This window comes from Sciurus vulgaris (assembly GCF_902686455.1).
Source record: "Sciurus vulgaris genome assembly, chromosome: 15".
Classification (NCBI taxonomy): Eukaryota; Metazoa; Chordata; class Mammalia; order Rodentia; family Sciuridae; genus Sciurus; species Sciurus vulgaris.
This window is the reverse complement of record NC_136476.1, coordinates 35,491,202-35,516,684: the sequence shown is the minus strand read 5'-3', so window position 1 is coordinate 35,516,684 and position 25,483 is coordinate 35,491,202. Positions and strand designations below refer to the sequence as shown.

The window sequence follows — 25,483 nt, the reverse complement described above, 5'->3', positions numbered from 1 at the left end:
AGTATTATAAGTCTAACAACAAGCAAGTAAATGTTTGTTTACTATATGTAGAATAACTTATTGCAGATTTGCATGAGACAACATTAGGCTATGGTGTACTGAGTTGGTAAAAATAAAAGAAATGCTTTTAAAATTGTTAGGTTTTTATGTTCTAGTTGTATATTTGAATAGGCATAGGAGTTTGAGTTGCTTCATTTTTCAAAGTATAATGCAAGTTTTAGTTATTTGGGAATGTTACTTGGAATTCAACAGGCATTTGAGTTTCTGTGATACATATATGATACTCAGGTGCTGTGGGTATTATAGGTGAAGTAAAAGCTACAAACCTAATATTAAGGAAAACAAAATTCATTGATAGGAGGATATTCATTATCTTAAAAGAATAACCATGTCCTCTTCTGACCTCTCATCTTCATATGCTTTGAAACATAATATTATCATCATACCTTTGAAAGAGATGTCTATCAGGGGCTCAAATTGTTCACTGACTTTAGGGGTGGAGATTACACACACATGTACAGGTGTCAAGAGAACAGATATAGGGCTGGGGAGGTAGCTCAGCTGGTAGAGTGCTTGCCTTGCAAGCACAAGGCCCTGAGTTCAATCCCTAGTACTGCAAAAAAAAAAAAAAAAAAAAAAAAAGAGAGAGAGAGAGAACAGATATATGTCTGTGTACCATATGAGGGGGGCATACTTATGTACCCAGATTGGCATGATTAGCACAATCTCTGCTCTGCTGCCAAATTTAAGCAGGGAGTCAGATTATAATCCAAATGTTGCTTATTACTTTATAAACTTGGAGTTTGTGCAGAGAATATTGAGGTTGGGCATGGGAGATTTGAGTGCTTCCTTGCTCCCCCGACCTCCAGGGAAGTTTTCAGTGGGCTCTCTTGCTTCCAGTGCATACCTGGGACTCCTCTTGTACTGTGCTTCCAAAGCATTGACAACATTTACTCCTCTTGCTTTTTTTTTTTTTTTTTTTTTTTTTCTCCTTCCCATTCCCCTTTTCTGATAGATTCCTTTTTCTTTAGATATGTTAATATTCTCAAACAGATATTAGTCAACTGTCCTGGGAGCTACTTGTTAAGGTGACTTTGCATCCATCAGGTTTTTTATGGATGTAATGCAGATGGCAGCCTCATTTCACTCATTTTAAATTTCTTGAGGATACCTCATGCTACTATACCTCATGCTACTACCTTACACGTAATGTGCTGTGTATGGGCTGGTGATAATGGTGGGATAAAACAGTTTCCTGGGAAGAAAAGGATGTATGTAATTAAAAAAGAAAAAGACAACTACTTTGAACCTAGCTATTAAATACCTGGTATAGAAAGTTTTTATTGTTCAGTACCTTGTAGGCAAATATCCTAATCTTTAGAATTCAGAGGAGCAGGGTTGTGTTTAATCTCTGCATCTGTTTTTTGTGTGACATAAACGTTCTTTAGGTACTTTTCAGCTGTACTTTTCATTTATAAAATTAGGGTCAAAATTAATATTAAGTATTAATAATGTTTTGCATTGTGTTAATATTTCAACATCTATTTAATGTAGTGTTTTATGAATGCCAAAAAATATCAAAAAGTTAAAATTACACTTAACTTCACATTGGTTGATTTCAGCAACTTCCCAATTAGATATATATATATATATTTACTTTCATTCTTTCCTTTTAAAACATTTTAATATCAAGAAGAATTTGTTGTGAGACAAGAAGGTAAAAAGACACTGAACTTCCACTTGACAACAGGCAGAAAGATAGAAGTTGGTGGAACCACTTGTTTTCCTGGTTTCTTTAGGGTTAGTCTGACTTTTAACCTTGTAACCATATTTTCAGAGCAGTCAAAGTACAAGTATATAATATGAGACTTTTTAATTAAAACATAGTGTTTAATAAATTCCCAGTTTTAAATTTGAAAAGGTGTCAGAATGGAAAATAAAAAGAGGGGTGGTGGTAGAGAGAGCAGAGAAACCACACAGGAAATGTGGAACATTGATGAAAATAAAAGAAATGGAAGTTACATTGAGGGACTGAGATGTAGCTCAGTGATAAGAGTAAGATGCTTAGTATGCGCCAGGCATTGGGTTCGGCACCCAAAAAAATGAAAGGAAAGGAAAGTCAAGGACCAGTTCAAACAAATAAGTTCCATTAGATCTATTTTTATGTGCTTCCCCAAAGCTCATTTTTCAGGCTCTTTTTAACTTCCTCTCCTTTTGTACCCCACATCTACTGGGCAGATCCTGTCAGATCTGCCTTGCTGATCCACCCACTTACTAGCACAGCCGTCCTCACCCTGCTCCTGAACACCATCACCTGCAGCACTATAGTATCTTCTCACCCACCTGGTCTTCCAGTCTTGCCTCTCCTCAGCCCCTGCACCCAGACTCCTCTTCAAGGAGGGATCACTTACTTATCTCAGCACTTTCCTGTGGCTTCTTAACACACCTTCCATGGAACCCAAACTCCTTGCCTTAACTGAAGAGAACATGTAATATGCAACTGCCTTCCAACTCTCTGGTAGCTTTTCCTACGCCTGCTCCTCCTCTGCTTCAGAGTTCTGCCAGGCTTGTATCTACCCCAGCCCTTGCATGTGGTTTTCCCCGGCCAACCATGCTCTTCTTCCACGCTTTCTCAGGCTCTCACCCTCAGTTTCATTCAGGGCTCCTCCATTGTCATCCCTTTAGAGAGATCTTCCTGACAGTCTTCCCTGCATTGTCCCAAGCTCTGTTTCTTTGACCTCTTACCCTGCTTTCTCTCTCTCTCTCTCTCTCTCTCTCTCTCTCTCTCTCTCTCTCTATTTCCACAATTGCAGAGTGCTGGGACTCGAACCCAGGCCTCCAGCATGAGAGTCAGGAACTCTACGAGATGAGCTGAATGGCCTGCACTTCTCTCTCTCTCTGTAGCTTTAAAATATCACTGCTTACAAATATATTTAACTTTTTCCTTTATATGCAGTTGTTATTTGTGCTTCCCCCACCCCACAATGCAGGCCTCATAAGAACAGGGACCTTTGCCTATCTTATTAATTATTGAATATCCTCTATCTAAAGCAATGTTGGCATGGCGTACACCTGGCAGATACTTAATTGAATGAATGTATGAATATACTCACATATGATTGTCCTTGTGACCTTGTACTTATTCTTCATCAGTGTTTATCAGGTCTTAGTTATTTCATAAAGAGTTATTTATAGTTATCTGCTGCTACACTTTTCTGAACTGCTTATGTTCAGCTCAGTTGGAAGAGTGGTTTCCAGGATAATGTAAACACTCCACAGGGTGTACAGAAATCATCCTGTAATATGTAGGGAAAATATATTAGAAATTTGATTTCTTTCATTTTATATTTGTGTTTTATAGTGTGAATGATATAGTTTATATAGAGTGGAGCATTGTGCAGTCGAAAAAACAAGCCTATGGATTGAACATGATTGGATGAGGATAGCTGACTTTTGTTTAAAGCAAAATGCCTGATGCATGTCTCTAGTCTGGCTATTTTGCTGGGAATTGAATCCAGGGCCTCCCACATACTAGGCAAACGCTGTACCACTTGAGATATACCCCCAGTTCCTAGCTTAGATTTTTTTTTTTTTTTTTTTTTGGTATTGGGGATTGAACTCTGGGGTGCTTAACCATACAGCTGTATCCCCAGCCCTTTTTTTTTATATTAGAGAGAGGGTCTTGCCTAAGTTATTGAGATTGGCTTTGAACTTAGGATCCTCTTGCCTCAGCCTCCCAAGCCCCTGGGATTACAGGTGTGTGCTACCATACTCAGCTCCTAGTTTAGACTTTTTAATGAAGCTAAGTTGTTTGTGTGTGTTTCCATGACATAAGTTTCAAAAACAGCTTTGTTGAGATAAAATTGACATTCCATACAGTTCACTGCTGTCACTAAGTTTTACACAACCATTTTGTTATTATAACATAGGTAATTTTGAAGACACTATAAGTAAAGATATGATATCCTTAGAATTTGGAAAGAAGCTTAGTTATGTACTAATTTGAAGTACCTTCTTAAGTGAAGTTTTATAACATTTGAAGAACATGTTAAGATGTTTGACAAGATTTATAAACTTGAATGTAGCACCCAAGTAATTAATATACTAATAAATACTCTAAGGAAGCTCAAACCACAAGTAAGCAGATGTAAGTTAAGTATTATTCTTTATAGAACAGTCATCCTAGAAGATTATACAGTAATGGTGCCACAGATTAAAGTTCCTTTGCTGTTTTCCACCTCAGAGGCTTCAGACAACCCATGTCTGACTCTTCTAAGTCTCTTCATCCTAAAATATAAAAAAAATTTTTTGGTATTAAGGATTGAACCCAGGACCTCGCACATGCTAGGCAAATGTTCTACCATTGAGCTATGTCCCCAGCCCTTTTTGAAATTTTACATTTTGAGACAGGGTCATGTTAAAGTTGCCCAGGCTAGCCTTGAACTTGTGTTTCTCCTGCCTTAGCCTCCTGAATAGCTGGGATTACAGGTGTGTGCCACCATGCCTGGCCATGCTCACAAATTTTCCATGACATAGTTTTGGTTTTCTGAACCATCCAAAGCCCAGATGAATCTGGTGGGTGATAAAACCCAGTGAATTCCATATTTTTGATGAGAAAAAAATTATTTTTCACCTACAGTTTACAATTTGGCTCTAGAAATACTTTCAAGTGATGAATTCTAGAATTGTTTTGAACAATGGTAGCATTGTAGGAAGAAATGCAGTGTCCTGAGGTGACAACTTTGATACCATGCCAGAAAAACATTTAAGACACATGTGCTAGAAATAAATATTAGGGTTAACTTTTCTTGTGTTAGCTGCAGTTTGCTAGGTACCTTCTTTTAGCTGGATCCAAGTGTTTTACACAAAACATAACTAATATACTAGCCTTCCTTCATAGTTCTGTGTAGGTAGACAGGGCTCTTAGCAGGCCTGTTATAAGGTGAAGGCTCTGCTGGACCAAGACCCTAGGGCATAATTAACAGTGTCTTTGGAGGGACCAAGTGTGCTGTCTTCATGGACCATTTGGCCCATGAGATGGGATTTGGTTCATAATTCATTGTCATGTACTGTAACTCCTGTGGGAGTACAAGGTCTAGCTGCTTTACGTTGGATAGGTTTTGAATGTTTTATCTTGTTCCAGGGTGGATTATTATACTCCAGAATGCACTTAATTACAAGCTTTATGTTTCCAACACTCATTCACAATACCTCCTCTTCACTACACCTGACTTCATCGATGGAATTTCATTTGCAGATTGAAGACAGTATATGATTTTTGGGAGATGGTAGCTGTCAGTATTGAAATCTTTTTTTTTTTTTTTTTTTCTCATCACCTTTGTATTTTGAATCTTTCTATTTAAAAACTGCTTTTTAGGGTTAATTTTCTTAGCAAAATAAATGTTTAAAAATGTACATTTATTAATATTGGTATTTCTCAGTCTTAGAGTTTGTTGTGTTTTTTTAATAAAGTCTGAACCAAGATCCTTATAGAAGGGATACTTTGTAATAGTTTTTATTTCTGTCTTTTGAAATTGAACGCAAAAGTTCTTGGGAAATTTCAGTTTTTTATGAATACATATAATCTGTATTTCCAACTTCCTTACTGTTGTCCCTCTATGAGCTTAACCACACTTTATTATAATTATGCATCTATATACACTCTGTACACTCTCAAGTATATTTTGATCTTTTTACTTTTCTGTCTTTATCAAGGAAGAAATGGTTCTAACTGGATCATGATTTACTAAAGGATTTATTTAACAGATTGATATTTTAATGTTGCTTGCTTAATAGTTACAGTTTGGGAGTATCTTAAATATCCCAAACTTTTACTTTTCAAAATTAAATTATACTGTCTTGTATATTTAATTTTTAGAATTTAGTATTTTATTCCTGATTGAGAAAACTATGACTAGTACTATCAAAATTACCTAAATGTGTTTGATCAGATTGCAATTTCTTTGGAAGGTGATTTTTTTTTTTTTTTTTTTTTTAACCAAGTGAATCTTATGAAGTTAACTTCCTAAATTGTAGTGTAGGCTCAATGAAAGCTAGAGGGTGGTGGTTCTGTTTTTTTTTTTTGTTTTTTTTTTTTTCCCTGAGAAATCTTTAAAGAGATGTTTAAACAAATCAAAATATGCTTATAACTTAAAAGGAATAATTTGATGTGGCAAGTTTTAAGTTAAAAAAAAAAAAGAGAGAGAGACACACACACACACTCCATAACCTTTCTTTGAGTCTTCGGTTTAAGTCCTCTGTCATATAATGCCAAAAACTTTGTTCTGAGCTGCGTGTGTGTTGAAACATGTATGCCTGTCCTAGTGTCATAACTAATTATATCTCTTGTATGCTTACTTCTAGTAATTGCTAAGTAGACCTACCGCAGCATGCATTTTAACATTTAGTTTTATCTGAAGAACCTATTACAGAAATCAAGTTTTCTGCTCTGCAGCAACTTGATAATATGAACAGATACTACTATTTAAAATATATCCTCTACTTTGTGTTGCAGAAATTGTGTACTTTTAGGGAAGAAAAGTTGAATTACCTTGAAAAGCGTATCTGCCTTTACCTGTAATCATACACCAATACTGACTTTCACAGTTTTGATGAAGCTATTTCATATGTGAATTGGAAATTGATGGTTGGGTGTTATGATAGCAAAATTTTATAGGATTTATTTTAATTCCAGAGTTTTTGAGAAAGCTGTGGCTTTTAGAAAAACTGTTGGTGCTTTGGTCACTTAATTTCATGGTTTGGTCTAAAATAATTTGGAGCTTACTCTAGGAAGACTTATTGCATTGAGTAGAATTTTTGCAGACTAATTTAGGAATTCTGTCTTGGACATGCTTGTGACTGGGGCAGCAGTTTGTTATATGCACCAGCATGCATGAAAATATGTGGTTCTTGTCCATGCCTGCTGAAAGAGAACTTACCAGGCTCGAGTCTCTGAGCTGCAGCCTGGTGGAAATTAAAGTCTTAGGAACAGGAGCAGTTAATGCTGGCAATAGATGTGGTATTTAGGGTTGCACAGTGTTGCATGGTGATTTTTCTGTGGACTTAAGGGATTCTAGTCAGAACTTGGGAAAGAATATGCCATAGAATTGGTGGCAATTAAATATTTTTTAAAGTGAAGAGTACAGTGGCTTTTCTTATTAATAAACAGGACTTTTGGGCTTTGCTTTAAGTAGTAAAAAGATTGTACAATTTCATTTCAATCATTATTTAAAATTTAATACTGAAAAGGCTGAATTTTCTTTTTTAAAGTTTCATTCCTTTCATTCTTTTGTTAGTTAAAAAATAAAATTCTTTAGTCCTGTTACAAACAACTTTTAAATGGAATACTAAATTTTTAAAAGGATGTTTTGCATTGTTTCTGTCATATGGTATCATATGTATACAGAGGCATTGGACTTGAATGTTTGTGTTTCTGGAGTTTAGGATTTGGACTCATGGTATATTTTCTCTGTTTTGAAAACTGAACTCCCCATGGTTTCTTTCTAATTAGTGTATCACTTGAAAACTGACTATAAAAATCAGGTGTTAAATAACAAAAAGCATCTTTCCATTTTTAAAATGTCCATTTCTCTTAGAGTTTTTAAGGTGTCAGTCAAATTTATGCAGGTGTGTTTGGTTTTACGAATGGAAACCAGAATTTGCAGCTGATAGGCCACAGAAGAGGAAGGGTTATTTCAAAATGTGGGGCATACTGGCAGTGTGTGAGGAGGTTGGCTCCTTGCCCCACTGATAGAAGTAGCTTCCCATGTGTCAGTGGACTGAAATTCGAAGGTGCTGGAGATGTTAAGGCTTGTTTGGGTTCTGAACCGAGGGATGCTACACCTCCACAGGGTATTTGGAAATCTCAACAGATATTTTGTCACCGATGACTGACTTGGGATGCTTCCTGTTAATTTATTAGGCCAGAGATGCTGCCATATCCAGATTGCAGAAGAATTTGCACACAATTATGATTGTTCTGCCCAGAATATCAATAATGTCCCTGTTTGGAATCACTGGATAGTTACTGATATTAAAAAAAAAAAAAAAAATTAAATGCTGGTAAAAATAGGACGCTGTTCTCCCCTAGAATTTCCTTGACAACATCCTTTCCCTGCTCCCATTCGTTTGTTTTAAAGAATGTTTCTGTGTTTTGGAAGTATATACTTGATTGCAACTTAACAAGTAGAACTCCAAATTTCACTTCTTAACATTCTTGAGTAAATGTGATTTGTAAAGGCATATGGATATTTTATACACTTGGCACACTGAAAATATGTGGTTGTAAGCCTCCAAATCAAACCCAGATATACTGATTTATGCAAATATCCATCATATATTGCTATTTGGTAAATTAGCAGATTACAAGTGTGTTGAAACTCATCTCCCTAATTTCTTTGTAATTGAAAAAATCATCCTTGTGTCAAACTGCTGACCTCTTAATAGATTTTTAAATAAACAACAAAAAAATTCACAGTAAAAAAGAAACTCCAGAATTTTCACATGCTTAGGACTTCATGTTATTTACTATTAGTTCTGAAATTGCGACTAGAATGAAAAATTATAATATAAAATCACTTTTTTTAGTAGTATTCAATCAGGAACAAGTATTTGATTGATAACACAATACCTCTAAGCCTTCTCTCCTTTCACACTTTTGTAGTCTTACATCACGAGGTAAACATAAAGTAGAACAGAAATGTTTACTAACATCCCTTCAGTAGGTGGTAGAGTTTTCACTTCTAAGAAAAGAATTTAAATGTGTGTGTTGGTGCAAAGTTTTAGAATGACCATAAATAACTTTTCAATACTATCACAGAATAAACAAAATAACAACTCTGCCCTTTTTGGTCTTAGAGCATTAGGTTTGGAGTTACAAAGATCTTAATTTGCATATTGATTCTACTAGTGACAAAGGTGGAATCTGGGCAAATTCCTTTATCTGTTTTTATTTGTGGCAAAATTTACCCTCAGTTTTTTAAAACATACAATTTAGTAATGTTGACTATATTCACATTGTTGTACCTTAAAAGAAACTTGATTTTGAAATAAGTTCAGACTGTATAGGAAAGTTGAAAAAATAGTACAGTGAATTCCTATATGCCCTTCACCCAGATCACACAAATGTTAACATTTACCATGACTGCATTTTTTTAATGGCGATACAGTTCACATACCATAAAATTTATCATTTAATGTGCATAGTTAGTGGTTTTTAGTTTATTCACAGGATTATGGAACCATCAGCACTATTCAATCTTTACCCCCCAAAGAAGTTATAGCCAATAATCGTGACTCTCCCTTTTGCCCCTCTCTCTATCCCTTAGTATCTGCTCCTTTTTGACTTATTGCTCTCTTCTGGGTCTAATAGTATTTATACTAGAGGATTTTTGAGATGACATATGAAAATGCCAGCATATCTGTCTAAGGCTAGAGTTGAATACCCATTAGTTTCTTTTCCTATCAAAGACACAGAAAGTGTCATATTTACATCTACATGAATAATTTTAGAGGCTGTGATGGTAGTTTCTTTTTTTAGTGAGAATTGTCTGTCTTTTGCAGACCCATGGTAGGCAAGATACTTAAAAACACAGTGGAGATTCATAAGTTAAAAAAACTAATGTAGTATGAGACACCCTGCACAAACTATGCACATTAAATAATGTTTTACTGATGTAAACTTGGGAAATATATCTTTTGTAATGATCATTCACCATGTATTAGATTCTTTTCATTGATCAATCTTTTATTTTGAAGTATTTTATCTTTTTTGACACGTTTTGTGTACTCATTGTTTAAACATGTTCAAGCTTTGTATTTCTGATTTCATAACAAGGCATGATAAATACCACAGAGTGGTAAAACCACTCAAGGATCATAAGGGTTCCATTGTTGTCTTAAGTGACAGACACATACTTCATGACTTGGATTTGATTAACTTGATGATTTGATGGTTTGATTGTAGACATACTATTCAGCCAAGATATCTGCATTTTGAGAAATAGTTATGATTCTGATTGCTCTTCACCATTTTTTCAAATGTTTCAAAATATTCATAGTGTGACTGAAGCAACACTGGTAGCATGGAATAGAAAGCATCTGAGACAGAATGGCTTGAGTTTGAATTCCAGATGTGCTGTGGGAGGTTGACAAGGGACAGAATTTTGTTAAGTCTTGATTTCCTTATTTGTAAATTTGGAGGATAACAGCTAGTGCATGGGGTCAGAGTGCAGGACAAATAAGACATAGCTTGGGTAAGGATCAATACAGTGCCTGACATAAAATTTAAAAAAAAAATAAAAAAACTCATTAAAACGTGGGTATCTTCCAGATTTCCTTAGTGTATGTTAAGGAAGGACTCTTTAGTCCTCTGATGCTCATTCATTTATGTGTGACCTTTTTCTATTTCCCTGGAATGCTGTTCATTAGGTCATTTCTGCTTGGGAGGCAGATAACTGCAATGTTCTAATGAAGAATCTGAAGAGCAACCAAAAGATTATTACCCTAGCTGAGGTCACAGTGATGATGTTGGTGAGGTTTCAAACAAAAAAAGCTGATTTTGTTAGATAAAATATTTCTTATCTATGGTTAGGCCTGTCTGTAGTGAGGTGTCTGCAATGTGTTACAGTATTTTAAAAGTAATAAATAATAAGGAAATGGCTCAATTGAAAAATATACATGTACATGGTAATGCTCCTCTGATGAGCAGTCTTAGTTCATTTTACAGTGGACTGCTGAATTAAATATGATTGAAATGTTAATTAGGAGTCAGGTTCATAAACATTGTTGTATATGGTTTCTGTGACTGATGACAAGCTTAGGAATGCCAATTTTTTGCATCCACTTGACCGGGTCATTCTTGTTAGCTTTTGGATTGTCTTAACTTCTTGAGAACTATATAGCATTTGTCACGAATGTGCGTGTTTGGAAAGACCTACAGCCACTACAATATTTTGCCATCATGATATTAAAGAAGAAACACTTTTTAAATAGGGTGAATACTTCTGAGCAGGAGCAAAGTCAAGCTGTAGAGTGAACTTTTGAATGCCAATAGCAAAAGGTGGAGGTGCCAGGTTAACTGGGCATTCATTAACTGCTTGGACATGAAGTGACACTAAGTTTCCTTCCCTTTTTATTCCAGGAACTTTGAAATTGTCTAAAAGCAAAAAAGAGGAGTATATGTGGCTACTAAAATGAGGGTGGTAAGAAGTTAAATGATCAAAACACTGAAAAACCAAAGAATGGAAAAGTTTAGGGTGTTTGTGATAAACATTCCAGATAGACACTGTGTAGTATGGACCAGAAGGCATGCTGTCTGGGTTTTTTCTAACCTAGACTGTCACTGATGAGTTGTTTGATCTTTGGTACTTTTTTAGAGCCCCTTATCTAAAGAATAGACTAAAGTAAAGATAGAAAACAGGTTTCACCTCTCATGCAATATTGATGGATTGGTAATGGCTACTGAAAGAGAGTTCTGAGACCGTGCCTAGGGATTGGGAAGGTGTTCTGGGGAGCCGAGCAGCAGTTCCTGCTAGGGGTGGTGGTGGATCTGTGCTTGCAGGGTTGCATGTAAGTTGGTACATGCACCATATTTGGTGGCTAATCAACTTAAGAATCCTTTTCAAATCAAATTATATACCAGAAATTATATATATATATATATATTTTTTTTTTTTTTTTTGGTTATATGGTCATGAGACTCTTCTAATCAGCCTTTGTATTTCTGGCTGGGAGAGAATTACAGGTCAGATGCCTAACAAAGAGGCATGAAGTGATGGCATGTAGGAAGGAATGGAGTGGTTGTCAGAGCTGAAGAGTGCACAGCATGCTTTAAATAGATTCACATGGGGTTCCCTTCCAACCTACAGACCTGTGCATATCAAACTGGATTGGTCCCTTCAGAAAGGTCACCATTTAATGAACCGCAGTTAATTAAATGCTTATTATTGCTTAATATTTGGTGTAATGAATCTATTTCTATTTTTGGGTACCTTTCAAAACTAAATAGTGTTTTGGGTAGTATTTTAGTGTCATGCATAGAAGGAAGAGAGGTAAGAAGATGGGCAATGACATGTGACTTTTCTACATTGATATTTAGCTTATAATACAAGCAGGCTATTATAAAATTCAGAGCCTTTAGCAACTGGTGCCATTTAGGATTGTCTCAGCAATATTGAAAACAAACGATTGCTTTTAGATATGTATATATACTTCTGAAGAATTATTGCTTGAATTTAAGGAAAAGAATTCATAAGTTTCTAATGTCTTACATCAGGAAATTATCTAGAGTTCTAGATTTAATTCACCGTTAGAAATTCTATATTTTAATGAGTTTTTATGTTTCAGTCCTTCCTAGAAGAAGGGACTCATCTAAGAGCTAACTTATGTTAGCTTACCTCCACTGACTAGCAAAATTAGTAGTTTTCATTCATGTATTCTTTAAGAAATTATACATAGCAACCAATTTATGATGCCCACACACCAATACAATAGCCTTTCTGTATTTCTTTGTATTTGTCTCAACTGTCTGCCTTTAGATTATCCCCGGAGGCAGGAGTCATATTTTATTTATACTTAGGTCACCAAACCTACATCCCAGTATACAATAAGCTTTCCATAAATGTTGACTTAATACCTGAAATATAGTTTTACTGAGAGAAACCATGAGCTACCTGCTGGTGAAGATAAGGTCAAGTCCACTTTGAAGTCTTAAGTTGGAGAATCTGGAAGTATACTGGATATTCCATCTTGCAGTTCATATATGCTAACATCATATATTCTGCATTTTTTGTAGAGAATCCATAGAACCTGGAAAGTGCACGTTAATAATATGCATTTCTTTCTGTTGTTTTTCCTGTGAAAGTCTGTCTGTAATTAAACTGTCAGTAGAGATCTGGGTATGAAAAAATTCCAAAGAAACATTTTTGGTTAAAAAAATGTGGTAAGTTAAAATTTGTGTACAGTATAAATACAGTATTATGTGTGTCTTATTTAAGTAGACCCAAGCATCTGGTATTCTGAGCCATCAGACTTCTATAGCCGCAAAGGACAGTAGTAGATCTTATTAGGGTTTGGCATGTGAATGATCTGGTCGCCTTCTACTTTTGGTGTCTTTATGCCACAGATCATAAAATATGGAAAGCAGAGCAACAGTGAAAGAATAGATACCCTGAGCCTGTTAAATGTTGTGGCAAAGCTGATGGTAGTGGGAAGCGGGGCCTTAGGAGTCCTAAGATTGGGCTGGTGGAGACTGATGTTCTGGTTCCTCATCTTTGAAGTGCCAGAAGAATACCTGTCTTGTGTACCTCAACTCGAGAGAGTATGTACGATATTGGACCTCCTCAGAGGATCAGTGTGATAATGTGTTTGAAAGTACTTTCAAGACTGTAATTCTGAGGTTTTATTTAGCTCATTCTGCAAGTATCATTTGAGGACCTCCCTTATGCCAGGCATTGTCTTTGGGCCTGCTGATGGGAAGAATTCAGCAGTGCCCCAAGAACTTTCCAGTCTAGTGGAATTATGGTTTTCTAAGATTATGTTTCATAATGTTTCAGTTTTATATTACTGAGTTCTTTGTTGTGGGTCAATTTTTAGCTCCAAGAACATGAAAGGAGAACAAAATTTTGAAAACATTTGTTACTTCTCTGTGCTTACGAAAACTTTTGGAATTTACCTGTGGTGTCTCCCACCTCATGAAGTAGGATAGTAGGGAGGGAATTGATGGTATGACAAATGTTTTGGGGCAGAGCTAGAATACTCTACCATATGATGAACCAGGTGTGTAAGCCAAATAGTTTTTAGACATGTAGTTGTCATTGTTAATATAAGTGGCTTGCTATCACTTGAAATACTGTAGACAGCTCAAGGGCCTTTTCTGAATTCTCTGTAAGCAGAGAAGTTTTATTTGCATATGTATTTTTATTTCTTTTTTTTTTTTTTAATGTCAACTCCTCTAAAAACTGGAAAGAAAGTGATCCAGTTTTACTTTATGGAATTTTTAGTTCCAGTTTTGATACTGACTTCACTTTAAATGTTGATTAGCAAAGTACTCTCTTTTCATTCCTGATTTCTTTGTGAGGGTTCATGTGGCCCCTGAGAGAAATTAGGGTTGATTGAGTAGAGTTGAACTTAATCAGAAATGAGACATTACATTCTTTTCTTCTTGATGTAGTGGTGCATGCTGTTTATCCCAGCTACAGTGTTGACTGAGGCAGGAGAATTGCAAGTTGGAAGCCAACCTGGGCAATTCACCTGACCCTGTCTTAAAAAAGGGCAGAGGTTAGGGCTAGAAATGTGGCTCAGTTGTAGAATGCCCCTGGTTTCAGTCTCCAATACTGGGGACAAAAAAAAAAAATTCTTGAATTGGTTTTCTTGAATTTTTTCTTGCCTGGAAGGAGGAGTTTGGCAAAAGTTTTAAAATATCAAGGTTAAATATTTCATATTCATGGCCATATTATATTTTGGGATTGTTGAATCTGCATATGCACCTTTATGTTTTTAAAAAGATGTTATTGATGTCTCGTGTGTGTGTGTGTGTGTGTGTGTGTGTGTGTGTGTGTGTGTGTGTGTAAATATATTCTTTTAATTCCAGAAACTAGCAATCATTGACTGTAACTTGAAAAGAACCATGACCTCACTTCTGGGTGTGGTGATGCATGCATGTAATCCCCAGCAACTCCAGAGGCTGAGGCCGGAGGATGACAAGTTTGAGGCTAGCCTGGGCAACTTAGGGAAACTCTTGTCTCAAAATAAAAAGGACTGGGGGTGGGGCTGAGTGGTAAAGAACTCTTGGGTTTAATCCCTAGTTAAAAAATAAATGACCTCTATTCCTTTGTCCAAAATGACCTCTATTCTTCTGTTCAAGTCAGACCAAGTTATTTTTGAAGGCAGAGCCATGAAGATACCTTGAATCATCACAGACTCAGGCCACAGAAGAAAGGAACTTATGAAGAGGAGGGAGCCATGCTTTTGGTCTCCACCAATCCTAATCTGGGAACCATTAGGACCATCTTGCTGTGAGGTGCATTCATAGCGTGAGAGGCAATTTTTAAAACTACTAAAACCAATCCCTGTAGGGTTTTAGAGATTAAACTCACCACCTTGTGTTATACAACCAGATGAAAATAATTATGTACTGCAGCCTGCTGAGAGGGGTAAAATACATTTCTAGTGCCAGAATTCTTAACTAGGTGGGATGGGTGCTGCGTATTACTGAGGACTCCCTGCAGTTGAAAGCTTTATCCTATTAGAACAAGTCTCAAAACTGGTAAGTCTGAGGGAAAAGATAAAACTTCAGACACCAGTTCTGAAACCTCTTCTAACTTAAATTCTGTTTCTTGGAAAGAGACTTAAATCTTATATTAAAAATGTGATAACAAATCTGTGCCTTGAACATACTAGTTTTCTGCTAAGTAGAGGTTAAGTAAAAGATTTTTTTTAAGTACAAAAACAGTGCGGCTCAATTTTCTCCTCTGTGAATTAAGCATAATAATGGTACCTAACTCAGGTTTGTGGGAGTGAGAAATAAATTGTTGTATGTTAAGTGTTTACAAACACACAACATAGAAAAATCAAACATGTTTGATTGAAAATCAATCTGACTGAAGTCTCAAATAATTTTGATTACAACAGAGAAAGCAAAATGTTTGCCGTTCTGTGAAGTTGCTGCTGCTGACATCTCATCCATATGAATTGTCTCTCCATTTGTGCAGAATTGATCATTGCATGTACCCTGTAACTCAGTTCTTTGAACAATGGCATGAAATTTGTGACACAAGTGGAATGAAGCCAATATAAGTGAATGAAACTCATTGACTAGACTTTTCTTAAAGTACCCGTGGGTATACATGACTGACTCAGTCCCAAAGAACACTGAATTCTTTGCAAGAACAGTAACGAAACACATGCAAGTGAGACTGCCAAAGATGCTTTACCCATTGTGGAATTATTAATGCCTCACTTAAAAAACAAAACTAACAGTGGAGATTGGGAATCTATTCCATATTGCACTCTCTTTTTTGAACCATTTATTTGAAAATGCTTTCTGGAGTGCTTATTTTATATAGGGCAGGCAACATACAAGGGTCTGGGATTTAATAATTGGGAAATAACTTTTAAAATCCTTTATCTTTCTGGAGTTTGCATATGAATGAGGAGACCTCCATCATTTAGATGATCAGGCAAAAATGTAAAAATGTAACTGGGGTACTTGTTAGAAATGCAAACATCAGCTTCCAGATATATGTCTTCTGAATTCTCCAAGGAAGGTAGCATTGTTTTCCTACAAAAGAGTGAATGAGCCTAGGGGAGATGGTGGAATTGCCTAAGGTCAGGCAGCTGGTAAGTAGCGGAGTCTCAAATCTGACCCAAAGCCTTTTGTGTGTGTGTGTGTGTGTGTGTGTGTGTGTTTTCTCCCTGCAGCTGCCATTCATTGTAACCAGTAAGGGGAGAAGGAGCAAAGTAACCAGTTTTGAAGTATTGGTCTTCTTTTTGGAGTACTGGAAATAAAAGAACATTGACCCTAATAAGTAGAATTGGGGGTCTACAAATTGATAATCGTGTGTCCTTTCTTAGCTGTTTAACCAAGAGAGAGTGAAATACTACAGATAGGAGAATTACTTTGCCTAACTGGTTTTTGAAACTATCTAATAAGTTACCCCCGCCCCGCCATTAGGGATCAAATGCTGGATTAGCCACTGAACTAAATCTCCAGCCCCAAACTTTTTGGAACCTTGAGACCCCTTCCTATTTTCCAAAGGGAATATACTCAGAATCCCAAAATGCAAAAGTAGGGATGCGATCAGGGAAAATTTCTCAGGAGGGCCTTTGAACTCTGACACCTTAAGGAAGGAGGGAAATTAAGCAGATTATCAGAGGGTACAGTGGAGGAGAGGTGTTAATTATTGCAGGAGGAGCAAGTCCTTGAGATCAGAGGGAGTTTGGGGCACTGGAGGTGGGGACACAAGGCCACAGAGGTGGTAGAGAGAGAACATAAGTAGGTAAGGCTGGGGAGCTGGAGTTAGACCATGGGGGAGGATTTGAGTGTAGGCCATGTTAAGCACTATAGTTATCACTCTAGTACAATGGGAGACTGTTCAAGGTTTAGCAGGATTTGGACTGAGATGATTTTATTTATTGTAAGAAATTGCTTGACCACCTACCAGTCGAGGTGGTCTTCTTTTCAGAGCCAGGGACACTGCTTGTCCTGTTCCCAGTAGTCATGATTCCTTATGGCAAGAGGCCAAGGAACGGGCAATTTCCAGCATGTCAGGATCCCGTGATGGGCCTGTGAGGACAATGACATTGAAAAAATAGCAGAGGAAAGATTGCTCTTTGCCCTTAGTGAACTGAGGATACGGGAACAATAAAGGAATATAGTCAACCATTACCATTCAGAGGCTAATTACTCTGAAGCTGTTGGCTTCTAAGTCTAGCTTTCTTCTGTTCCCTCTCCACATTGCAGTGCTTGAAAGCAACTGTTCCAGGAAATGGAAAAAAGAATGGAGTTCAAACTCAAAGTGGGTATTTTCTTTACTTTTTAACAATCCTGGTAAAATGCTTATAGGGACAGAAAGTTGAAATTGTCCAGAAGAATGTGTTTGGATTTCTTTGTTAATCTTGGCCCTCTTCTTTTAGGCAGAGAGCTTCTGAGAGAAGAATTCATCACCTGATGAATAGGCCAGTTGTCATTTGGAAGTCGGGAGTGAAGTCAGGGGTGGCAAGAGAAGGGGCGATTTGTGGGGAGTGTCACTGTCGTGAGGGCTTGTGTTCTTCTCCTTCTCCAGATGTGGAGCTGTGGGGCTCAGCGGACTTCTGTGAGGCTGCTTTCTTGTCTGTACTAAGAAAGATTTTGGACATAGGGACTTCTCTCAGCTTTTGTTCAGCTTTTCTCACTTCTTTCTTCTTCCCCCTCTAAATGCTGTGTAGAAAATATTTATTTTAGAAGTTAATGTGCATTGTGAGGTTTTGTCTTGAGAATTTCACAGAACCCTGAGAGAATATTTTGTTTATTATAAAACTTGGGTTAGGATACATCGATGCACTTGTTTTATGTCAGGACCTGAATGGGGTGGAGGGCTTCAGAAATGCTTGCATAAATTGATGACATTATACTAAGCAGATCAAATGTTAAAGTTATGTTCTTGACAGGGACTCTTTTAGGCCTCTAAAATTGGGCAGAACATATTGTGTTCTCTCTGTTCTTTTTCACAGATTGCCTGCTCTTCTCTGGAATTCTTTGCTTCTTCATGGCTTCTTTTCCCTTGATAGCATGACACATGACTGATGACCTCAAAGAACCTTCTGGGTTTTCTTTTTTATTCCATTGGCATTTAACTGCATTTAATATTTTTTTCTTTGAAGGGTTCCTTGTAGTTTTAGTGAGAGTGCAGTAAGGAGTTCTTTTTCCTATCCTTTAAAATACTGTTCTCCATAATCTTGGTTGTTTTCTTGCATAAGAGTCAGAAAATCATGTTTTAAGTCTAGATTTTGGTTTTATTCATCTCTGCAGCTATCCTCTGTTTCTGTTCATGAAGCAGTGCCACATGAATGAAGCCTTCTTATATGGACATTAAAAACTTTTGCAGCCAGGAAACAGCATTATAGTATTTTTCTTATTGCCAGATGAACTTCCAATAGATTGGCTTGCTGGTTGCCCTCTTGGTTTTTGTTTTGTTTGGCTTTGCTGGAGTATTCAACTTTTCTGGCCTTACCTTACTTATTCATAGTTATGTGCTGGTCTGTAGTGCTAGAGAGAATGGGAAAAAAAGATGCTGGTGAACCATATTTTTCTAGATCTTGGTTGATGGGTTTGCATATCTAATAATCTGTGCATGTTATAACCATTTGCTTCATAGACTAAAATAGAAACATATTAGGGAGACCCTGTGTGACATTGTCTAAGGGAAGCTGCTGGTTTGAGAAACTATGACCCATGAGCACTAAATTGAGTTTAAAAAAAACACAGAGTAAGGACAGAATACATGTATGAAGTTTGATTTGAGCCACAGACTTAATTGGGTAGAACCCAGCCACCAGATATGTTCATATAGATATCATATGACTCTTGGAACTTGAATACTTCCTACATTAAGTCCAGGTTTCATTCCTTTCCAATCTTTTGATGCAAACAGCAAAACCTCCCAATGTAAAATCATTACTCTGACGTAAGATCTGATGTTTATTTGCCATCTTTCTTATAAAAATTAACTAAGTTCAGTATAAGAAATTTGAGATGGATGAGAAATGCCCTATGAATGAATACAGATACATTCCAGTTCTTTCAAAACACACAAGCTTTTTGCTTATTGGTTGAACACTAAGATCAAGGAGAATGAAAATGGTCACTGATGCTCATCCGTCTTTTGAGACATTTGGCACTTCATTGTACAAATGTTCACATTAATAATTTTGGCTTATAAAAGCTTTGAAATATTTGACTTTTTATTTGGAGATCTGTCAGTTCTTTTTGAAGTCTTTTAATTTGGTGAGGAGGGGCTAGATTAGACTGGAATAAAAATAAAGTGTGCTCTGTAAAAATTGCAAATACCCAGATTATTTCTTTTTTAGAAACTGCCAGCAAATTTTATAAATTTAACCTTGGCAATGATTATTTTAGGTTGTCTAACTTGTCAAGAAGTACAGTTTCTGTTACAAGGAAATAACGACGTTTTCGTTTAGAGGATGAAACATTTTCCATGACCGTGAATCTGTTATTGGTTTCATTCAGCCAGCTGCCAGTGGAATCCAATTTCTAGAAGGCAGAAGCAGTGCCATCCACTCTTGCTGTTCTTTCACCTATTTCTTCAAATTGTAAGTCCTTCAGCCTCCAAACATCCTTAGGGTCTTCCTCTGCCAGGCTAAATGTGTGAATTACAGAGTAAAGAGTGAGTTGAAGATTTGTTCCATTTCTTGCTCTCAAATAATAATTTCTCATAGTTTTCTTTTTTTCTTTTTCCCTTTGGTGATCTACTTCCAGAATCTGAGTCACTAAATGAGTTTTATCAAAGGAGGAAAATGTACTGAGATACTTATAAATTGAAACGAGATTTGCAGGTTGGCAGGCACCCCGAATGAAAGTACCAGGTGAACTCGGCCTTCCCTTCGCTGAGGTGATAGAATTTATTGGTCCTAATGAATGTTAAGCATAATCAATTTGAAGAACTTCAGATTATTAAATAGGCAATTTTTATATCTTAACTGTGTATCTTATAGAGATAATTGTTCTCCAGTGCAGTTTTGTTCTTTGTATAGACCATGTTGGAAAACCATTAGGAATTTTATTGAAATATAATTGTGTAGAGTTTTCGAAAGAAAATCTGGAATATGTTGCTTGAAAAGTTTTTGTCACAGATTCTAAATTTCTGCACAAACCTTTGTAGCCTTTTCACAGATGTAAGCATTTATGGGAAGGCTGTAGTGGACATTTTTATATGTATTCTTGAAAACTTCTACTTCTCATTCACCAAACTATTAGAGGAGGAGTAGATATTAAAATGTGGTAGAGGTGTGCACAAGTAGATGGTTTGTGTACTACAGTGTGGATATGGTGTTTCCTATTTTAAGGAGGCATTTTTGTTCCTTTAGGGAAATAAATTCCTCATGTTTTATTAAATATTTTTAAACTTGGTTACTTATTTTTTTAAGTTATCCTTACCACTGTTTATATGTAGAACCCAAGTAGCATTTATTTGAATCTCGCACATTAAAAACTAATTTGATTCAACAAATATTCAACAAATGCCTACTAAGCGCTAGATGTTTGTAGAATTTCTGTTATGTGATCATCAGTACTGGGCATATATCTAAATCCTTCTCTTTGCAAACATCCCTGAGGATAGGAACTAAGGTGAAAATGTGTTTTGGCCTATATCATGTTTTCTAGTCATTTCTGTGTATTTCATTAGAAAAACATTTTTTAAAAATGTTTCCATTTAGGGAACCAACCCACTTGTCCAACTTGGGAAAGTCCATGGAACAACAACACCATCAAAAAGGACAACATTTCAGATCGGCAGCGTACTCACTCAGTCACCTAATAAAAAGAGTGCTTCAGCCGTATGCATATGGGGGCAAAAAAAAAAAAAAAAAAAAAAAAAAGCAAAGCCATTCATTTGGTAGAGGGAAGAGGATAGGGGCCAGGAGACAGCCCTCCCTTGAAGATAGAATGCTTTCAAAACATGTTGCCATTAATATTTAAGACAGAAAGCGTTCTGAACCCGCTTCTCTCCTCTCCCCCTTCCTCTCAGCTTCATGTTTTAGTTTGCTCCCAAATGCTCACAAGTCCGTGCCAGACGGAAATTCGCGGAGGCCGCTGCAGTCCCGCAGAGGCCACTCCAGGGAGGGACGCGGCAGAACAGTCGCGCCCAGTGCTCCCGGGCCGGGGTGCCTCGCTGCTGCGGCCCCGCTCCCTCCCGGCCCTGCCTGCCCAGCCCCCAGCCCTCAGCCCCCTCCCCCTACGCCAGCCCCTCCCCCAGCCTCTGGAGTCGCTGCGAGGCCATCCAGTCATACGCTGTCCATCAGATGTGTTTACTTTTTTCCTGACAGCCGACACATCTGGAGCACATATTCAGGTTATTCCAGTGCCACTAGACACATTCCACAAGATCATTTCAGCGGTTGTTATGGCGATCTTCCTCCCTCCAGTGATTTTCAAGTTGCATGACAGAAATAGCTGGAGCTAACCAGGGGGACAAAAGTCAACGGGATCAGGAAGGGCTTCTTTCACAGAATGAACTAATTAGTGACCCTGCTTTCTTCACAGGGCAATGAGCATATGGTTTAATAAAGTGAGTCTATGACACTTTTTTTTCTCTGTAGGCAAAGCTGTCACTGGCTGAAAACTTTCCTGTTTTTACTGGTGGGACATAGTCTGCTGTCTTTCAACAGAGTTTACTTCACAAGTAGAAAATGTTTGCTCCTGAGAGTTATACTTCAGAACTTTTTCTTGGCTTCGTACTACCTAACTATAGCAGGTCCTTCAACTTAAAGAGACAGTGTTCATTTTATATACATGTCATTGGAAAGATTTGTGCATACTTAATACTAAGCATTTTCAGTTAGATTTTTGTAAGGATTTTGAATTGGTTCCTAGAAGTACAGTTAAATATGATTTGTTTATTGTGGGTTTCCTATAAAATGTAGTCGGTATTTCTCACTGCTTTAGTTACAAGTATATTTGTACCTGTGATTTTTGTTGGGCATAATTTTGGAATATTTTAGTATTAAAAGGTTTGATCAACTTCCAATTTATTTTTTAATTTTTTTTTAATTGTAGGTGGAAATAATACCTTTATTTCATTTATTTATTTTTAATGTGGTGCTGAGATACCCAGTGCCTTACATGGTCTACCACTGAGCCACAATCCCAGCCCCTAACAAATTCCAATTTAAATTCACATTTTAAGGAACATGAAGATGCCTGATTATGATTCAGTCCTTTCCCCTCCAAGGCTTAAGTTTTCCGGTTTTTTTTTTTTTTTTTTTTTTGTTAATTTTGATAATTTTACAGCATGAAAATGTCATTGCAGATACGGGAATTTGAGATCATTTTGTATTATGAGGTAGAAATACTACTTGTAGTTTATAATAGATACCTAAGATAATGCTGTTAAAGTACTGCCATCTTTGATTACTATATGAAGAATTCAAACACGCCTTAATGTTGTTTTGGACAAGTGGACTTGGAATGTGGATTCAGACTTGTGTGTTGTAATTGATCATAACTGAAATTAATAAATCATAAGGACCCATTTTCTTCTTTTTTGTTTGGTATCTCTGTACTCTATTTTAGTATTTAAAAGTGTAGTCACTATGTGTATCGTCTCACAGGTACCACAGCATATTCTTCTATGTACGTGTGCACATGGTTAGCTCTTACCCTCCCTTCCTTGTTCTTTCACCAACACTCATGAATTCCCTTGCATACACCCATTTTTGGGTTCAGTCCCCAGACACTGGCATCACTGGCTTTTATTTTTGCCTTTTGATTGAATTATTTGTGCTGACTGAGTTCCCTGGATTTTGGGAATGTGGGTGACAAAATCAGAGCTGGACTCTTTAAAGCACATTGACTTAATTCTTTCCCCATTGGTGTAATGCCCTCCTCTCTTTCCACCTCCTGCCAAATTCTGTTGCATGGGTCCTGTTGAGGCTGGAGTACCTGCTCTCAAAAAGTGTCAGAGGACATCAAGAAGTCACATATTTAGATGTGAATTTAGTTCATAGAGACCTGCTTGTTGTCATTTCTCCTTGTGTTTCTGCTAGTTGCACATTATTAACTGTGGTGCCTTTGAGGGCCTCAATTACTTGGGCAAGTATGTATCATGCAGGGACTGAGCTCAAGTTAGAATGCTGAGAGTGGTTATAAAATTATGCTTCCCTCTCCAGATGTAACTTTGCAGTAATTAAGCCTAATGCAATTTAAGTGTTGTAGTCAGTGTTGTGGTAGCTATCTCCAAGTCTAATCGGTAATATCACTTAAATCATAGCACTTATTACCGGTTATCTGGGAACTAGAATAAACCAAAAAAAGTCACACAGATTAACCCTTGGTTTCTTTGCATGAGGTGAAGAGGCTAGCTTGTCCCTTTATCAAAATGTCATCTGTATTTTATGGCATTTTGATACCACTTAAGATTACTTTCCCCTTAATTTAAATAGCCTAATGTATCCATTCTGCTGTCCTTCTATTCATCTTTAGGCTGTGGTTTTCTAAAATTTGTTGCACTGGTTTTTTGAGATTTCATCCAGCACAGAGCAATTGTTCCCTCGGGTTACTGGATTTCACTTTTTTAAATGGGTGCTCAGAATTCATGGTGAAAAACATACCCATCAGAAAGGCTACTTGTTTACTATATTTCAGTCAAATTTCTGCCAAAAGTAAACTATGAAGGGAATATATATATGTGTGTGTGTGTGTGTGTGTATGTACATATATATATTTTTATATATATCCTCAAGTTTAAATTTTTCTTTTGCATTTATTTTTCTATGCCTTAGAATATGGCAAGCAGCTTAATTCAATCAAGCAGCCAGGGTGCCAGAACAGTTTGCCTGCATGTGATAGCTAAATAAATAGTGGATTCAGTACAGCAGTGATAATCTCAACTTATAGGGTTTTCTCAGTTGTGAAATGTTTGTGTTAAGGATGACATTTTTGTTGTTTTTGTTATAGTCTGACAGCTGAAGATGCTTTTAAAACCTTCTAGTCACTTAGAGTAGAGCTATACGGCACAGTCTTGGTGGTTCTAAAAGGCAGGTCCTATCCATCACAGAAACAGCAAGTCTCTGGGTTATGGGGGAAGATTGAGGGGTGAGGGAGTGAGGCAGGGAGAAGGGGGAGCTGCTCTGTCCAGTTTACATTTGTCACCAGTGACTAGCTTTTAAAAAATGTATTAGCTGTGCATGGTGGTAAGTAAGATCCAGCTGCAGGGGATTACAGCTTTGAGTGGGTCGGGGAGCTTGGAATGCGTTCAGTTCCATCAGGGGATTTGTGTCCCTCGTCATCTGCCTTAACATTGCTACAGCAGTAAAGATTAAGAACAGACCAGTGTCACCTGCCCTGAACTTTGAAAAACCCTGAAGCCATTAAACAAAAAGGGGTGGTAGTTTAGAAAGTGTCCTGTCTCTTTGTCCCAAAGTGTTTTCCAAATGACACGCATGAAATAAGACACATGTATATGCTCAGGTGAGAGGCTGTCTGGGATTGAATTATTTCCACAACTTATGGAACATGTCACAATTGTGATTTACGATGAAAAACACCTTCCACAGATACCTTTCTGTTAATGAATATTTTTGTGAGGTGGTTTCCAGATTGAGATGAACAGTCAGTAGTTAGAGAGAGTGTTTCTGAGATGCAGTCTCAGTCCATAGGAGAAAAAGCTTTTGCCTGGTTTGGTTTCAGTGACCCTCCCCTCCCCCTGGAAGAAAGTTAAGAGAACACCACAAAGGTTTACTTTTTTCAGGGATTTTGAAATTCAGCATACATGCCAGCGAGCAGTTTAGAGGCAGGAAGTCTTTTCTAGTAGTGCAGTCATGAACTGGTAAACTAGAAGCATCTGTAAAAATTTAGAGGGAATATCAGCTTTCTCAAAGCTCCAGCCCAGTGTAATGAGGTGCAAATGATAGCACTGAATAACCCTTCCCCACCCCAGTTGTGGAATGAGATACTGAGACAAAAATATGGAGGAGGACAGGGATTTTGGAACTCTCCTTCCTTCTCTGCATCACTTTTCATTTTCTAGATGAAACAGCTTTCAATGACTAAGGGTGGCCTCAGCTTTTAGGGTTGATGAATAGTGAACAAATGATTTTCTGCTCAGCATCTCTGGATACCACTTTTGAAAAGTGGTTGTTTTGGCGATATGAGTGTGTGAAATGACATACCTACTCATCTGGGTGAGAGTACAAGAGTTTTCAGTGTAAAGTAAGCTTCAGCTGATTTGTGTCTTTGGCAGGCACCTCTCTATATACAGAAAAAAAA

General features: G+C 37.1%; 1 protein-coding gene and 1 long non-coding RNA gene across 14 annotated transcripts in view; one reads left to right on the top strand and one right to left on the bottom strand.

Annotated features, from left to right (window-relative positions):
* BNC2 (basonuclin zinc finger protein 2) overlaps positions 1-25,483 on the top strand; it is a 404,537-nt gene that overhangs the window by 12,997 nt on the left and 366,057 nt on the right. The window lies entirely within an intron of this gene.
* On the bottom strand, positions 1,658-23,921 carry LOC306645414. Its single transcript, XR_013759646.1, has 3 exons — positions 17,160-23,921; positions 2,887-4,287; positions 1,658-2,757 (listed from the first exon to the last, which is right to left on the bottom strand). It is a non-coding gene; the product is annotated as an uncharacterized lncRNA (long non-coding RNA).